General features: G+C 44.1%; 1 non-coding gene across 1 annotated transcript; it reads right to left on the reverse strand.

Annotated features, from left to right (window-relative positions):
* Window positions 1–1,649: 1,649 nt before the first annotated feature.
* LOC116270621 lies at window positions 1,650–1,754 on the reverse strand. The gene has a single exon (XR_004178778.1). It is a non-coding gene; the product is annotated as a small nucleolar RNA U13 (small nucleolar RNA).
* Between the last annotated feature and the right edge of the window lie 16,481 nt (window positions 1,755–18,235).

Raw genomic sequence — 18,235 nt, forward strand, 5'->3', positions numbered from 1 at the left:
CAATTCTTGAGCCTCAGCCTCCCAAGTAGCAGGAATTACAGGCCCACACCACCACACCACACCAGTCTAATTGTTTTGTATTTTTTGTAGAGATGGAGGTTTTGCCATGTTGCCCAGGCTGGTCTCAAACTCCTGGGCTTAAGTGATCCGCCCACATCAGCCTCCATAACGCACTCTCAACAATCACTATTATAAAAACGCAACCATGACCTGTCCCCAAATCCTCTTCCCTTACTCTTCATTACTTTTCATAAATTCCCTAGAATTATCTCAGTCATTCTGTTCCAAACCAATAGCACTATAGAACCCTCTTTGTCTTAGTCGATTGGTCCACAGGATTTTTTTCTTTTCTTTCTTTTGAAAAGTCGTGTTCTTCATTTTTATCCCCTTTGTCACCATCATATTTTGGTCCTTTTACTGTCTCCCTTCTGGATTTTTGTGTGTCTTCCTGACCCCATGGCTTTAGTTTCTTCCCTTTTAATTTATTCTGCATTTTACGGATGATCTCAACTTCCTAAAATAAGGTTTCTTCCATGTTGTTCTCCTTTGCAGATACTTTCATGTTAGCCTCTTGTTTAAGATGATAGACTGAGCACATATTGACTTCAAATTCCTTTCTTAAACCCCTGAAAATGACAGTAAAATGTTTAAAATAAATAAACCCATAAAGACAACCATCATCAACATTTTGAAAACTGTAAAGCAGACGGATGAGGGATAACTGACTCACTAGACTTGTGAAAATTGAATTCTAAACCAGTGAGGGAAGTCTGTAAGTGACCTGATTTATACCACAAAGTCTCTGAAATGCTTAAAAATTGGAATCACAGGACGCTTGGGCACTCACTGGCAATGAACATGCAGCTGAAAACTAGCAGATAGGTTAAAAGTCTGCATAAAAAGTCATTAGATCCTTAGATTCCCACCCCTACTGCACACGGCCCCTTCTCCATCACAGCAAACTTTCCAGTCTTTTGTAGGACTAATATGGTTTGAATATATGTCCGTGCCAAATGTCATGTTGAATTGTAATCCCCAATGTTGGAGGTGGAGCCTGGACCGAGGTGTTTGGATTATGGGGGCAGATCCTTCATGTCTTGCTGCTGTCCTTGAAATAGTGAGTGGAGCTCCTGGGAGATCTGGTTGCTTAAAAGTATGTGGCACTTGTCTCTCTTGCTCCTGCTCTGGTCATGTGGCATGCCTGCTCCCACTGCACCTTCTGCCATGAGTACAAGCTGAGCCATAACGCAAGCAAGAGCTGGTTCCAAGGTGTGTAGTTAGGCAATTGGAGTGAAAAGAGCAACTAGCCAAGGATTCACGTGGAGTCACTTTCTTTTTTTTTTTTTTTTTTTTTTTTGTTGAGGCCAGTCTGCATCTGTCGCCAGGCAGGAGTGCTGTGGCTGGATCTCAGCTCACTGCAGCTCAGCCTCGGGTTCCGCCATTCTCCACCAGCCTCCCAAGCAGCTGGGACTACAGGCACTCGCCCTCGCCGGCTAGTTTTTTTGAGTATGTTTTAGTAGAGCGAGGTTTCCAGTAGTGTTTGCCAGGATGGTCTCGATCTCCTGACCTCGTGATCCGCCCGTCTCTTTCAAGAACCAGAACTCCCGAGGGACTTAGGTCACACTTGTAACTTTTCTGTTTTTTTTTCAGGTCAGGCAGGTAATGTGCTGACATTGTAACAAGGTTTGAGGGTGGCACATTTCACACACATGTGTGAAATACCCAATCATCATCCTCATGAACTACAAAAGGATCCTTTTTTTTTTTTTGAGATAGGAGCTCACTCAGTTGCCCAGGCTGGAATGCAGTGGTATGATTGCAGCTCACTGCAGCTTCAACCTCCCCAGGCTCAGGTGATTCTCCCACCTCAATCTTCTGAGTAACTTGGACTACAGGCTTGAGCCACCATGCCTGGCTAATTTTTGTATTTTTTATAGAAACAGGGTTTCACCATGTTGCCCAGGCTGGTCTTGAACTCCTGGGCTCAAGAGATCTGCTTGCCTTAGCCTCCCGAAGTGTTGTGATTACAGACATGAGCCACTGCACCCAGCCCACACTTACATCTTTAAGTAATTTAGCATCTGGACTGGTTGTAACAAAGCCCGGTTAGAGTCACACTCTGGTATCTGGTTGCTGTGATTTGAACGTCCCCTCCAACACTCATGTTGAAATTTATTTATTTTATTTATTTATTTATTGAGACAGAGCCTTCCTCTGTCGCTCAGGTTGGAGTGCAATGTCATGATCTTGGCTCACTACAACCTCCGCCTCCCAGGTTCAAGCGATTATTCTGCCTCAGCCTCCCCAGTAGCTCTGATTACAGGCACATGCCCCCACACCCGGCTAATTTTTCTATTTTTAGTAGAGACAGGGTTTCACCATGTTGGCCAGGCTGGTCTTGAACTCCTGAACTTGTCATCTGCCTACCTCGGCCTCCCAAAGTGCTGGTGTTAAGGCGTGAGGTTGCCACTGTGACAGAATTAAGAGGTGGGACTTTTCAAAGGTGATTAGGTCATGCGGGGCTCCACCCTTAGGAACAGATTCATGTTGTTATCATGGGAATGGGTTCCTGGTTAAAGTGAGTTTACTCTCCGCTTGCCCTTTCTTGCTTTCTTGTGCTCTCTTACCCTTCCACCTTCCCCCGTGAGATGATACATCAAGACCAGTACGAGATGCCAGGCCCATGCTTTTGGATGTTCCAACCTCCAGAACCATGAGCCAAGTATATTTCTATTGTTTATAAATTATCCAGTCTGTGGTATTCTGTTACGGTAACGCGAAATGGGTAAGATAGAAAATTGTTATGGAGAAATGGGGCTGTTGCTATAACAAACACCTGAAAATGTGGAAGCAGTGTGAACTGGTAATGGGTAGAGGCTGGAAGAATTTAGACGAAAAGCCTAGAAAAAGTCCTTGTCTTGAATGGAGCATTAAAAGCAATTCTGGTGAAAGCTCAGAAGAAGACAAGGGATGTAGGAAAAGTCTGGAATTTCTTAGAGATTACCTAAGTTGTCACGATCAGAATGTTGGCAGAAATATGGATAGTAAGGGCTGAAACTGAGGAACAAGTACTGGAAACTAGAGTAAAGGCCATCCTTGGTATAAACGGGTAAAGAACCTGGCTGAATTTTATCTATGCCCTAAGCCTCTATGGAAGGTGGAATTTGAGCGATAAACTAAGATACGCGGTGGAAGAAATTTCTAATTAAAACATTAAAGGAGATATGTGGCCACTTTTAACCACATACAGTAAGATATGAGAGGAAAAAAATGATGTGAAGTTGGAATTTATAATTAAAAGAAAAGCATAAGTCACCATAGTGTCTGCAGAAAAGAGAGAGAGAGAGAAAGAGACAGAGACAGGAGAGAGACAGAAGCAGAATAAAAAGACTTTGAAGAAATTCAGCCTGGCTACATAAAGAATGAAAAAACATGTTGGGAGAGCAAACCAAGCATGTAGCCAAGTGACTCTTTGCTAAGTAGATTAATACATGGATGGAAGAGATCATCAAGACAATGGGAGAAAGACACTGAAGGCATTTCAGAGATCTTGGAGACAGCCTCTCCCATTACAGCCCCAGAGATCTAGGAGGGCAGAATGGTTTCAGGAGATAGGCCTGGGGTACCTTCCATGGACTTGCTGCTCAGAGCTGCCTCAGATCTCTGCTCCCTGCATTCTGGTGCAGTGCTCCTGGACGGCCCCAACCATGGCTCAAGCGGGCCCAGATACGTTTTGACCTGCTGCCCTGGAAGGAACAAGCCGGAAACCTTGGCAGCGTCCATGTGGTTCTACTTTCGCAGACAAGCAGAATGCTAGAGTTGTGGGGGCGTGGTGTCCTCCACCTTGATTTCAAAGGATGTTGCAGATAGTCTGGGGACCTTGGGAGACACTTGTTGCAGGGGCGGAGTCACCACAGAAAGCTTCCACTAGAGCATCGTCAAACGGAAATGTGGGGTCAGAGCTGCCACAGAGAGTCTCCACTAGGGTAGTGCCTACTAGGGCCATGAAAGCAGGGCCAGTCCTAAAACCCTAGAACTGTAGAGCCACCAGCTTGCAGCACCAGCTTCAGAGAGCTATAGGCACAAGACTCCAACCTATGAGAACTGCTGGGCAGACTGAGTCCAACAAAGCCATAGGAGTTGGACTGCCTGTGGCATTGAGAGGCCCATTCCCCACCCCAGTGTGCCCAGGATTCAGGGCATGGAGTCAAAGGAAATTATGCTGGAGCTTTAAGAAGACTTGATGTTGTTCCCCTTGTTAGCTTTTGGACTTACATGGGACCTGTTGGGTCCATGTAACTTGTTAATTTTACAGGCTCACAGCTAGAGAGTAATTTGTCTCAGGATGAATTGTGCTTTTAGGCACACCCATATCTAACTTAGATGAGACCCCAGACTTTGGCTTTTTGAGTTAATGCTGGAATGAGTGAAAAATTTGAGGGCTGTTTTGATGGAATGAATATATTTTGTATGTGAGAAAGGCATAAGTTTTGGGAGACCAACGAAGAATGCTAGTGTTTGAATGTCTCCTCCAAAACTCATGTTGACATTTAATTGCTCTTGTAATGGTTTTTTTTTTTTTGAGATGGAATCTCTCTGTGTTGCCCAGGCTGGAGTGCCATAGTGCGATCTCAGCTCACTGCAACCTCCACCTCCCAGGTTCAAGTGATTGTCACACCTCAGCCTCCCGAGTAGCTGGGATTACAGGCGCCCACCACCATGCCTGGCTAATTTTTTTTTGTATTTTTAGCAGAGACAGGGTTTCACCATGTTGGTCAGGCTGGTCTTGAACTTCTGACCTCAAGTAATCCACCTGCCTCGCCTCTCAAAGTGCTGGGATTACAGGCATGAGCCACCGTGCCCGGCCAGGAGTGGGTTCTTGATAAAAGCATGTTTGGTCCCCTCTTGTCCTCTCTTCCTCTCTTGCCCATCCACCCTCCAGCATGGGATGAGGTAGCATGAAGTCCACTTGACTTCGGACTTTTCATCCTCCAGAAATGTAAGAAATAAATTATTTTTCTTTATCAACTACCCAGAATACTACCCAGTGGTGTTCTGTTATAGCAACACAAAACAGACTGACACTCGCAGAATTTCTACAAGATCTTTTTAATTTTGCTTCCATTGCAATTTCATTTTGGCTTTTGACCCTTGCATCTAGAATAGGCTTGGCCTTGCTCCAGGGAACATGCCATCCTGGCCTGACATATTTCACCTTCCCAACTTCTGTCTTCTTTGTCAACTACCCACTCCGAAGTATCCCTGACTTGCCTCCCTTGTCTTTGTTTCTCCTAGTGTGTTTTGTTTTGTTTTTTTGATGCATGGGCCATGACAGAAATCTACTGAGGTGAAGGGGAATTGAGGAGAGACTCATTGTTTTCAGCAAGATGGGTAGTTATTGAGGAGAAATTAGAAAGCATCAACTAACTGAATGTGATAGGATCCACATTCCCACCACACGAAATGAGACAGATTTTTAAATATGGCTAAGCAGTGTAAGTATTCAGGCAAAGTCTGACAACTAAATATGTAGTGGGCTCTAATTAGATGCTTCTTCATTTGTCTCTAGGAAAAGGACTGAAGAAAACAGACAGTGAGACTGATCCAAAAACTCCCATGTATATACAAACACATGAAAAATGTCACCAAAATGTTCATGGCAGTTACGTTACAGTTGCATCAGGGATGGGCTTTCAGGTGAGTTTTTACTTTCTTCTTACAAATTTATACATTGTTTAAATTTTTAAAATATGAAAATACATATAATTAGGAAAATAAGCTATTTTCATTGAGAGGGAGGAAAGTTTATTAATATAGAAAGAGGAAAAAAAGAGATCCAAGACTGAGGATAGGCACAATAAGCCCTTCAATCAGGTATTCAAGAAAACGAAAGTAGAGGTAAAAGCAGATTGGATTATTCCACACAGGCAATCAGATATCAGCAATAGAAACTGATGGATTGAAAATTTGGGAATCCCAGTTATGGCAGCCACTAAGTTGTATAACACTTTTTTTTTTTTTTGAGATGGAGTCCCGCCCGCTCTGTTGCCCAGGCTGGAATGCAGTGGTGCGATCTCGGCTCACTGCAACCTCCACCTCCAAGGTTCAGGCAATTCTCCTGCTTCTGCCTCCTGAGTAGCTGGGACTACAAGCATGCAACACTATGCCTGGCTAATGTTTGTATTTTTAGTAGAGATGGGGTTTCACCATGTTGGCCAGGCTGATCTCGAACTCTTGACTTCAGGTGATCCACCCGCCTAGGCCTCCCAAAGTGCTGGGATTACAGGCTTAAGCCACCGTGCCTGGCCTAACACATTTACGGACTTAAAAAAAGATACCCCTGGCTGGGCGCAGTGGCTCACGCCTGTAATCCAGCACTTTGGGAGGCTGAGGCAGGCGGATGACCTGAGGTCAGGAGTTTGAGACCAGCCTGGCAAACATGGTGAAACCTCATCTCTACTAAAAATACAAAAAAATTAGCTGATCCTGGTGGCACACCTGTAATCTCAACTACACGGGAGGCTGAGGCAGGAGAATCTCTTGAACCTGGGAGGCAGAGGTTGCAGTGAGCCAAGATCACGCCACTGCACTCCAGCCCAGGTGACAGAGTGAGACTCTGTCTCAAAAACAAACAAACAAACAAACAAAAACAAAAAATGACACCCCCATCAGCCACCACTCAACTCACTGGCCTGATACCTTTGTGCAGTGCATGACATCTACAAGTGTACAAGATGGTACTGGATCCAGTGAGGAAGACAAAAAGTCTGGCAGGAATGTGAGAGAGACTGGGAAGAATTGGCTCAATATGATGATGGAGTTCAGAGAGCTAAATGAAGTTCTGAGAAGTCACTGTTTAAAATGGCTTAGCCATGTGGAGGTGAGAAACCCCAAGGATGTTCCAGTTATCTTTTGTTGCATTACAAACCATCCTGAAATTTAGTGGCATAAAATAACAAACATTTTATTGCACTCATGATTTGGGCAGTCAGGAACTTGGGTGCGGCACAGCAGAAATGGCTGGCTTATCTCTTCTCCATGATATCTGGGTCCTCCACTAGCGTGGCCTGAATGGTTGGAGATGACTGAGATATCTTTACTGGGGCCATATGTCTGAAACCTCCTTTCTTCTTTTGGGGATATCTGATGGGCCTAAGAAGTCTAAGTTGTCTCTTTCACTCAGGTATAGTGCCTGGGCTGGGATGGCTGGAATGGTTGAGGGCTGGCCGGCCTCACTCTGTCTCTCTCTGTCTACAAAGGTGGTTTCATGGTGGCCATAGTTCTTACATGGTAGGTGGTTTCCCCCAGAGCGCAAGAGAATCCCAACAGACAGCATGCCCATGGGTGTTAGGAGAAGCTGCAAGGCTTCTTATGACTGTGTCAAAAGTCATGGTGTCACTTCCGCCATCTTTATTGGTCCATGAAGTCACCAAGACTATTCCAGATTCAGGAGGAGGATAGGAACAGATTGATCTCTTTCTTGATATAAAAAATACTATGAGCACACATGAAGAAAAAGAATTTATTGTGGCCATCTTGAAAACAAGCAACCAGGCCGGGTGTGGGGGCTCACGCCTGTAATCCCAGCACTTTGGGAGGCTGAGGCGGGTGGATCACGAGGTCAGGAGATCGAGACCATCCTGGCTCACACGGTGAAACCCCGTCTCTACTAAAAATACAAAAAAAACCTAGCAGGGCGAGGTGGTGGGCGCCTGTAGTCCCAGCTACTCAGGAGGCTGAGGCAGGAGAATGGTGTGAACCCGGGAGGCAGAGCTTGCAATGAGCTGAGATCACACCACTGCACTCCAGCCTGGGCGACAGAGGAGACTCCGTCTCAAAAAAACAAAAACGAAAACAGAACAAAAAAAAAAAAAAAACAAGCAACCAAACTGGTGCTGATAGGAATTATCCAGAAAGGTAAGAGTGGATTTTGGGGATTGATCCAGAGGGAATGAGGAGTCTAGACTCTAAAAAATGGCGAGATTGGATACAATATACACTACTTGGGTGACAAGTACACTGGAAGCCCAGACATCACCACCGTACAATTCATCCATGTGCAACCCGGAACCACTTGTACCCTTATAGCTATTGACATTTAAAGAAAATTTTTTCTTAGTGGCAAGAATTTTAAATGTAGGAAAGCTGAGAGAGGCTGGTAAATAAGGGGCTTGAACGTTGTGGTTTGGATATGGTGATATGGTGTGTTTGTTTCCACCAAAGCTTGTGTTGAAACCTGATCCCCAAGGTAGCAGTGTTGGGAGGTGAGGCTTAGTGGGAGGGGTTTGGGCCATGGGGGTGGAGTGGTCATGAATGACTTGGTGGTGAGTTCTCCATCTTACAGGGCAGGGTTAGTTATAAGGCAATGGATTAGTTTCTAAGAGAGTGAGTTGTTATAAAGCCAGGATGCCACTCGGGTTTGGTCTCTCTTTTCTCGTGCCCACTTCCCCTTTGACCTTCTCTACCATGTTTCCTTTTTTTTTTTTTTAAACGACGTTTCCCTCTGTCATCCAGGCTGGAGTGCAGTGGTGCGATCTTGGCTCACTGTAAGCTCCAATTCCTGGGTTCAAGCAATTCTCCTGCCTCAGCCTTCCGAGTAGCTGGGATTACAGGCACCCGCCACTACGCTCAGCTAATTTTTTGTATTTTTAGTAGAAACAGGGTTTCACCATGTTGGCCAGGTTGGTCTCAAACTCCTCGCCTCGTGATTCGCCCGCCTTGGCCTCCCAAAGTGCTGGGATTACAGACATGAGCCACTGCACCCAGCCCCCTCTATCATGTTTCGATGCAGCACAAAAGCCCTCACCAACAGCTAAGCAGACGTTGGGGCTATGCTTCTTGTACAGCTTGCAGAACCGTAAACTAAATAAACCTTTTTAAAATAAACTACCCAGACTCAGGTATTCCTTTATAGAAACACAAAATGGACTAATACAAGCCCTCTTTTGCTTCATGCTTCAATCAGGCTGAGCCTCTTCTGGTTTCCTAGGTTAGATTATGTTCCTAACGAATCTAGCCAGGAGTATTGTGTTAGATTGGGTTCTTCAAGAAGTAGACTTCAAGAAAAGATTAGGCATACAAGAGATTTATCAGGAGAAATCCCCATGAAGGATAAAGAAGAGGAAAAAAGAGAAGGCAAGGAGAGCTTTCAGATCATAAGTGAATCTAATATCTAATGCTTGTGAAGAAGAGGGGCAAGGAAGGAGAATTAGAGAAAACAGCCTCACATGCAGATTTTTTTTTTTTTTTTTTTTTTTTTTTTTTGAGACAGAGTCTTGCTCTGTCACCCAGGTTGGAGTGCAGTGGCGTGATCTCTGCTCACTTCAAACTCTGCCTCCTGGGTTCATGCCATTCTCCTCTCTCAGCCTCCCAACTAGCTGGGACTACAGGTGTGCGCCACCACGCCCAGCTAATTTTTTGTATTTATTAGTAGAGATGGAGTTTCACCATGTTAGCCAGGATGGTCTCGATCTCCTGACCACGTGATCTGCCCACCTTGGCCCCAAAGTGCTTGGATTACAGGCGTGAGCCACTGCGCCCGGCCTCAGGCAGGATAATTTTTTAAAATTTCAGCAAGGTTGACAGGGAGTCGTTGAGCCAAAGTTGCCCATTAAAGGAGTCCTTCATCTTGCAGGAATGGGCCTGCATTAGTCTCCCTGCCTTGCTCAGTCACAGACTCAGAGCATCTCCCAAGAAGGATGGTCTTGGCATGAACCCAGGGCTGGGTCCCTGCTAGCAGTGACTGGAGCCATCAGTCAGTTGTACTCCCTGAAGCAGGAGATCTGAGCTGTGTATTATAATGGCCACCTCAAATACAGAATCTCAGCAGATAAGACATTGCCTCATGGAGAAGGCATAAATGGCCTCTCTGCATACATTATGTACCATGATGCTCTGTATCAATCAGGATTGCTTTTAGCTGCAAGTAATAGAACACTTAGTCAAAAGTGGCTCAAATGAACTGGTACACCTTTTTTCTACCGAAGTTTAGTGATAAACAGTTGAGGTCCTTGATTTTGCAGCTCAACCATGACAAGATTGCTATGTATAATTCCCTTGGTTTTTCCCTTATACTTGCCTCTTCATAGTTGCATGATGTCTGTAGCATCTCTAAATGTTATATCCACACTGAAAGCAGCAATAAGGGGGAAGCATGCTGGTAGTATAGCCACATCAGTTTCCCTTTATTGAGAGATAAAAGTCTTCACAGAAACGCTGTCCTCCTTAGAGTTCTACGTAGATCTCATCTGGCAAATATGGATTATATGGCCATGCTCGCTCAAGGAGAGAATGGGAACACTGGAATAAAACTGCCAAGTGGGTATAGAAAAATCTTCATCCACTGCCCTGGCTGGGGACATGACTGTCTTGAATAAAATTGTATGAACATTATCAGAATCAAACTAGAGTTGCTTTTGTTAAAATAAAAATAAAACAAACAAAAAAAAGACCAGGAAAGGTGGCTCACACCTGTAATCCCAGCACTTTGGGAGGCTGAGGTAGGCGGATCACCTGAGGTCAGGAGTTCAAGACCAGCCTGGCCAACATGGTGAAACCCTGTCCCGACTAAAAATACAAAAATTAGCTGGGCGTGGTGGTGTGCACCTGTAATCCCAGCTTCCCAGGAAGCTGAGGCAGGAGAATGACTTGAACCCTAGAGGTGGAGGTTGCAGTAAGCTGAGATTGCACCGTTGCACTCCAGCCTGGGCAACAAGAGTGAAAATCCATCTCAAAATAATAATAATAATAAAGCAAAAAATAAAACAAAGCAAAAAAACCTGAAGGCCAAGGAAGGCCATGCATGAAGAGGGGTTTCTCATGCATAAATACCTGATAACAAAAACTATTACAAAAGACTGCAAAAACCACAACCTTGCACAAAGCCCATTGCAATCTTACACAAAAAATACTTGTGACAAAAAAATATTTCTGTGACTGGAATGCTTATTCTGTTTTATAGAATGAAGTGTTGCCTCATAAACATTTTTCTTTCTTTCTTTTTTTTTTTTTTGAGATGGCGTCTAGCTCTGTCACGAGGCTGAAGTACAGTGGCATGATCTCAGCTCACTGTAATCTCCACCTCCTGTGTTCAATTGATTCTCCTGCCTCAGCTTCCTGAGTAGCTGGGATTACAGGCACACACCACCACACCCAACTAATTTTTATATTTTTAGTAGAGACAGGGTTTCACCATGTGGGCCAGGATGGTCTCGAACTTCTGACCCCATAATCCGCCCACCTCGGCCTCCCAAAGTGTTGGGATTACAGGCATGAGCCACCGCGCCAGGCCTTTGTTTTATTTTTCAATTTGAGATGGGATCTCACTCTGTCATCCAGGCTGTAGTGCAGTGACACAGTCACAGCTCATTGCAGCCTGGAACTCCTAGGCTCAAGTGATCCTCCCACCTCAGTCTACTGAACAGCTGGGACTACAAGCATGTGCCACCATGCCTGATTAATTTTTTAATTTTTTGTAGAGATGGGGTTTTGCTTTGTTGCCCAGGCTGGTCTCGAACTCCTGGGCGCAAGTGATCCTCCTGCTTCAGCCTCTCAAAGTGCTAGGATTACAGATGTGAGTCACTTCACCTAGCCAACCAATAAAATGTTTCTATAAAAAGTGAAAATATGTAATAAACAAACAAACAAAAAATATTTCTTTGAGGACATCTGTCCAGCAACTGCCTGTACCTCCTAGGACTGGCATCACAGTCTTTATTGGTCCTTATAGCCAAGGATAGTTATCTCAAAACAATTATGTAATCCTCATTTTTCCTTTAAAATCCTTTGTCCTTACCTCCCTGAATATGCACATAGTTTACTATGATATGTGTACTTCCATTGCAATGCCTTATTCCTACATAAATATAATTTTCCTCTAGAAAACCTCTCTCTGTTTGTTATTTAGGTTGATAATTGGGAGTCTATCAGTAAGGATAGAAGAAGGGAAGAAATATTAGATAGGTGACTAAGAATTTGCCTTCTCAGACTGGGGGCAGTGGCTCATGCCTGTAATCCCAGCATTTTGGGAGGCTAAGGCGGGCAAATGCTCCTGAGGTCAGGAGTTTGAGACCGGCCTGACCAACATGGTTCAAACCTGTCTCTACAAAAATACAAAAAATTAGCCAAGTGTGGTGGTGCAAACCTGTACTCCCAGCTACTTGGGAGGCTGAGGCAGGAGAATTGCTTGAACCCAGGAGGCGGAAATTGCAGTGAGCCAAGGTCACATCACTACATTCCAACCTGGGCAACAGAGCAAGACTCCGTCTCAAAAAAAAAAAAAAAAAAAAAAGTAAAAGAATTTGTCTTCTGCAATGGAGCTTCTAGTCTCACTCCTGACCTGTTTAATAGCAGCAGAAGTCTTAAGGTCTGCAGTGTTCCTCAGAGCCATTCAGTCAATCAGTAATTATTCAATAGAACTATTTTCCTAAACAGTTTTAGGTGCTAGATTCTGGGAGGAACAACTGCCAATTCCTAGCAGAACTTAAATAGTACATTTATACAACTTTTAATATAATACAGGGCCTAGTGAGGTGCAAATGTTTTAAATAATGAATGAACAAGGCAACTCTGATGCAATAATTATGCAAAGCAATGAGAAGTGTTATAAGGAGGACTCCACATTTTTCCCATTTTCTTTTTTTCTTTTTCTTTTTCTTTCTTTCTTTTTTTTTTTTTTTTGAGCCGGAATTTCGCTCTTGTTGCCCAGGCTAAAGTGCAGTGGCGCGATTGTGGCTCACCACAACCTCCAACTCCTGGGTTCAAGCGATTATCCTGCCTCAGCCTTCCTGAGTAGCTGGGATTACAGGCATGTGCACCATGCCCGGCTAATTTTGTATTTTTAGTAGAAACGGGGTTTCTCCATGTTGGTCAGGCTCGTCTCGAACTCCCAGTCTCAGATGATCTGCCCGCCTCGACCTTCCAAAGTGCTGGGATTACAGGTGTGAACCACTGCACCTGGCCACCCATTTTCTTTTAAAAAATTATTTTCTATTAGCCACAATAGCCTCTCATTTGCCAGGATCTACAGCAGCATTGTCTAGTAGAACTTCTGCAAAGATGATAATGTTCTATATTTGCATGGTCCAATATGATAGCAGTAACCACATGTGGCTATTGAGGACATGAAATGTGGCTAGTGCAACTGAAGAACAAAATTTTACATTTTATTTATTTATTTTTAAAGACAGGATCTCACTCTGTCGCCCAGGCTGGGATGTAGTGGCTCAATCACACAGCTTATGTATCCTGTATCTCTTGGGCTCAAGCAATCCTCCCATCTCAGCCTTCTGAGTAGCTGGGACTGCAGGCATGCACCACCTGTGTGGCAACTTTTATTTTATTTTTTGTAGAGATGGAGTCTTGTTGTGCTACCCAGGTTGGTCTTGAACTCTTGGCCTCAAGTTATCCTACTGCCTCAGCCTCCCTTTGCTTCAGCCTCCCCTTACTTTTTTCACTTTTTTTTTTTTTTTTTTTTTGGAGACAGAGTTTCACTTTCCTCATCCAGGCTGGAGTGCAATGGTGCGATCTCAGCTCACTTCAACCTCTGCCACCAGAATCAAATGATTCAAATGATCCTCCTTCCTCAGCCTCCCAAATAGCTGGGACTATGGGTGAGCACCAGCAATGCTTGGCTATTTTTTTTTTTTTTTTAATTTTTATATTTAGTAGAGATGGGACTTCACCATGTTGTCCAGGCTGGTCTTGAACTCCTGAGCTCAAGTGATCCACCTGCCTTGGGCTCCCAAAATGCTGGGATTACAGGCATGAGCCACAGTGCCCAGCTTTTATTAAAATTTAAACAGCCACAGTACCTAGTAGCTACTGGCTAATGAATCAGGCAATGCTGTTGTAGAGTGCTTGAGTATTACTAATTCCATGAAGTTAGTAAAAGTAAGAATCTAATGTTAATCTGTTTCATTCACTTCAGTTATTATTGGGGCAAATCAAGATTACCTTAAATCCTTTTTTCCAATATTCTTAGTATCTACACGTTAATGCTTTTCAAATGAAGTTATTTTATCAAGTTCCTTCAAGCTTAACTATTCTTTTCTATAAATAGAATTAACTATTTATAGGTGACAAAAGTAGGTGACAAAAATCTGATAAGAAATATGAGTCTAGTTTATGCATTTTTTTACTTGTTTGAAGTTAACAATAGTTTTTATATGATTATGTCAGATTCCAAACATGAGCTGTTAGTGCTTGTATGGGAAATACTATTTTCCATTTGCAATGAGCACAAAATCTGCTTCTCCATCAACAGTACTAAGTTCCTTTTGAACAGTGCTTATTCTCTCCCTTACCAGTTTGATCCTTAACTACTTACTACCCTGTAAAATTTCCTGAATAAGTATTTGTTTTGCTATCTAAATCTTGTTTGTTATTTAATTTTAAATATATGCATACCCTAGATCCCAACTTTTATACCTTAAGCTTCCTGAGGGCAACATGCAATTTGGGTTTGGTGGAAAATAAACCCTGAACTTAAAGTCAGGTTATGGAAATTTGGACATCTTTTTAGCCTCACATTTCTCATAGATAAAATAAGAATAATAATAGTACTGGTTTCGCTGGGTTCTTCAGGGCATCAAATGAGGTGTATGTGAAGTTCTTGGGGGATGATAAAGTACGAAGGTACTGCTAGATACTCCTGGTGTCCTTTACAGCAAAACCATAGGAAGAGCTCACTGAATATTCACTTAATGAGTGAATGAATGTATATAGAGGACTAAGGAGCTACAGTTTTTAGTGATTTTTTTAGTGATTTAAATGAGCAACTGAATCCAGGTGGCTGGGACAACATATTTGCCTGGGTCTATGGTTCCTTTACCACCTTCAGAGCTCTCATCCCTGATTGTCTGATCACAAGCCTGGGATATTATAAAAGATGTGTCTGTTGGAAAGCTTTTGCCTGTGAGTCACAGAAGACTTGCCAATCTTGAAGTGCTTTAAACATAACAGCCTTTTCTGTGTGTGTGTGTTTGGAGACAGGGTCTCATTCTGTGGCCCAGGCTGGAGTGCAGTAGTACAATCAGGGCTCACTGCAACCTCGACCACCTGCCTCAGCCTCCCAAAATGCTGGGATTACAAGTGTAAGCCACCATGCCCGTCCTAGGCGGCTTCTTCTTCTTCCTCTTCCTCTTCCTCCTCCTCCTTCTCTTCCTCCTCCTCCTCTTCTTCTTCTTCCTCTCCTTCCTCTTCCTCTTCCTCTTCCTCTTCCTCTTCCTCTCCTTCTCCTTCTCCTTCTCCTTCTCCTTCTCCTTCTCCTTCTCCTTCTCCTTCTTCTTCTTCTTCTTCTTCTTCTTCTTCTTGACAGGGTCCTGTTCTGTCACCCAGGCTGGAGTGCAGTGGTGCCATCTCGGCTCACTGCAACCTCTGCCTCCCAGCTTCAAGTGATTCTCCTGCCGCAGCCTCCTGAGTAGCTGGCAATACAGGCACACACCACAATACCCGGCTAATTTTTGTATTTTTAGTAGAGACAGAGTTTCAACATGTTGGCCAGGCTGGTCTCCAACTCCTGACCTCAAGTGATCCACCTGCCTTGGCCTCCCAAAGGCGTGAGCCATAGCACTCGCCCGTAACGGGCTTCTTATCTCACATAACTAGAAGTCCAGGGGGAGGGTAGTTCTAGGTTTGCTTACTACTGCGGGTCCCTGATGCCGTGAAGGACCCGGATGCTTTCCTCTTTCTGATTCAGCAGCTCAACATCCCCAGTGTGTTGCCGATGTCTCCTCTCATGGGCTTCACGGGCTTCAGCAGTTCCAGGCATCATATGCGGGTATGAAGGCATCCAGCAAAGGAGAGAAGTGTGTTCTCCTGTGCATCTTTTTGTATTTATTTATTTATTTATTTATTTATTTATTTATTTAGACGGTGTCTCACTCTATCACCCAGGCTGGAGTGCAGTGGCGCCATCTTGGCTCACTGCAACCTCTGCCTCCTGGGCTCGAGTGATTCTCTTGCTCAGCCTCCTGAGGCGCGCGCCACCACGCCCGGCTAATTTTTGTATTTTTAGTAGAGACAGGGTTTCACCATGTTGGCCAGGCTGCTCTCGAACTCCTGACCTCAGGTGATCTGTCCTCTTTGGCCTCCCAAAGTGCTGGAATTACAGGTGTGGGCCACCATGCCCTGCATCTTTTTGTTTTTATTGTTTTGTTTTGTTCTGTTTTTGGCATGGAGTCTCACTCTGTCGCCCATGCTGGAGTGCAGTGGTGCCATCTCAGCTCACTGCAACCTCCGGCTCCTGGCTTCAAGTGATTCTCCTGCCTCAGCCTCCCAAGCAGCTGGGATTACAGGCACCTGCCACCATGCCTGGCTAATTTTTTTTTTTTTTTTTTTTGTAGAGACAGGGTTTCAGCATGTTGCTCAGGTTGGTCTTGAACTCCTGATCTCAAACAATCCACCTGCCTCGGCCTCCCAAAGTGCTGGGATTACAGGCATGAGCCACCACAACTGGCCTCATCTTTTTGTTTTTAATAGATGAGGAAAAGCTTCCTCAGAAGTAGCTCCAGTATCTTACCCTCAAATAAGGATTGAGTCATGGTGCCAAAGTCTATGGCAGTCGCTGGCCAAGAGAAGGACACTGCTGTGATTGCCTTTGACAATGAATGCCTTCCTTGAGCTCATGGCTGCAGAGTAAAAGCCAGAATGGGTGGGTTGAGACCGGCTGTTGAGTACGCAAGGAACAGTGTCTGCTACAAAAAGCAAGACCTGTTATTATTTTCTAGCGGAGCTGAACTTGGACCTCATATGGATGGGGTTCTGAAAGGGCCCCAGACTCTGATCTTTATCCATGACTACAAGTGTGACAAGCAGAGGAGAAGAGTTGACACAACTTACCTCATACCTTTCTTTCATTGGCCTTCCTGTGAGGAAGGAGTCTTTGGCTTTAAATACCCACCGTCCAATTTTTCTAGGTCTAGGCTAAGAGACGGGGAAATAGAGGAAATTAAGAATTGTTTGAGAGCAAAGGTACGTTATCATGACCACTACCACCTTCATTGTCATCGTGATTGCCACCATCACCAGCAGGCAACCTTTTTGAGATGCCCACTTGCAATGACACTGTATTCTATGCTGGGCAGAATCATCTGGGTCAACATAACGCCAAGCCATACAGGCTCTGAGTAACCTTTGTTCTGCAGGGACACACCTGCTGAAGGACATTTGCCTGGGACACCAGCTCCCAGGGCTTCGTAAATGCTTTCTGGGCCTAGGCCGTGAGTTATACTCAATCCCACCCATATCCCACCCCACAAATTATGGCTCCTTTCCTTTCCCTTGAACAGATAATGACATACTAACAGCTCATGACATCAGAGCTGAAAGCTACTGCTTGAGAGATTTATAATCCAAAGGAATTAATTATGCAAATAAAAATGCTGGCAACATGCAGAGAATAAGATTTTTCTTTAATGTGAATGGATCAATTAAGCAGTTCTGTTATTTACTGGCATAAGGAAGTGCCCATGAGGAAAGAAAAGTGGGGAAACATGAGGGACCTCTTGGAGTAAGAAAAATGCCACTTCTTAAATGATTCAAAAAATGCCTATTTGTTAATACATACTCCATGTTCTTAATGTACACAACTCTACAACTCGGCTGATTACCACTGGCATCACTAGGTTACTCCAAAAAATGCTGGGCAGTGTGTTTATATTAAAATAAACAAGCAAACAAACTTCATTTTCCAATCACTAATGTACCTTACTCTCCTCTCTTCTTATTTAGTTACTGTTTGGCCAGGAAGAGGTGGGGAATCCACCTTCCTGAAGAAAAGATTTATTAAATCATCTTCCCTGCCCTATTGAAATTTCAGGTTGGCTGGGCATGGTGGCTCACGCCTGTAATCCCAGCACTTTGGGAGGCCAAAGTGGGTGGATCACCTGAGGTCAGGATCACCTGAGGTCAGGAGTTCGAGACCAACCTGGCCAACATAGTGAAACCCTATCTCTACTAAAATACAAATATTAGCCAGGCATGGTGGTGCACGCCTGTAGTCCCAGTTACTCAGGAGGCTGAGGCATGAGAATTGCTTGAACCCGGGAGGCACAAATTGCAGTGAGCTGAGATTGCACCACTGCACTCCAGCCTGGGTGACAGAGCAAGACTTTGTCTCAATAAATAAATAAATAAACAAAGTTCAGATTTATCCATTTTTAAAATCATTTGCACAAGTATAGAAAAACATTAATAGATTTGAAGCAATGTCCTAATAACTGCATGCAGTTAATAA

Source organism: Papio anubis, chromosome 15, assembly GCF_008728515.1.
Source record: "Papio anubis isolate 15944 chromosome 15, Panubis1.0, whole genome shotgun sequence".
In the NCBI taxonomy this organism is placed as follows: domain Eukaryota; kingdom Metazoa; phylum Chordata; class Mammalia; order Primates; family Cercopithecidae; genus Papio; species Papio anubis.